The sequence below is a fragment of the Octopus bimaculoides genome, chromosome 25, assembly GCF_001194135.2.
Source record: "Octopus bimaculoides isolate UCB-OBI-ISO-001 chromosome 25, ASM119413v2, whole genome shotgun sequence".
Classification (NCBI taxonomy): domain Eukaryota; kingdom Metazoa; phylum Mollusca; class Cephalopoda; order Octopoda; family Octopodidae; genus Octopus; species Octopus bimaculoides.
The window spans coordinates 31,916,135-31,916,866 of NC_069005.1; positions in this window are offsets into that span (position 1 = coordinate 31,916,135).

Sequence of the window (732 nt, forward strand, 5' to 3'; positions counted from 1 at the left end):
CACCACCACCACCATTATCATCATTATTCACATCATCATCATTATCGATTTGTTGTCGTCCTTGCTGGTGCTGTTGTTGATGCAGCTGTTGTTCTTTATTTTCCTATTCCTCCTCCTCCTCTTCTTTTCTTCTTCTCCTTCCTTTTCGTCCTCCTCCTCCTCCTCCTCCTCCTCCTCTTCTTCTTCTTCTTACCTCGCTCTCCGCCTCTTCCTACCTTTCTATTTCCCTTCCTCTTCCACCCCTTCTCCTCCCCTCCTCTTCGTCACAATCATCGTCCTAATCATCCTCCCTCACATTCCCCACCCCACTCCCCCACATCATCTCCTCCACCGTTCCCTCCTACACTTTTCTCTCCCACCTTCCACCTCCCACACCTAATTCTCCTAATCTCTCACGATTTCCACCTTGAGAATTTCCTATCTCAAACCTTCCTCACATTCCTTCCTTTTATTTATATATTTTTCTTTTGATTTGTTGTTCGGACGCCATATTTGTTGTGCAGTTTTAATTGTCTCTCTATTTTGTCACTTACTTTATTCATGCTGCACGTGTTAAATCCATTGTCGTGATTTAGATTCTGAACATTTTAAATTTTAGTTTTTCATTGTTGTTATTCTTGTTATTGTTGTTGTTTGTTTTCTGTTCGTTATTTCTGTTTTCCAAATGTATTCTTTCGTTTAAATATTCTATTTCAATTTCTGAGATATTTTATTCCATTTTGTTTTTATTTT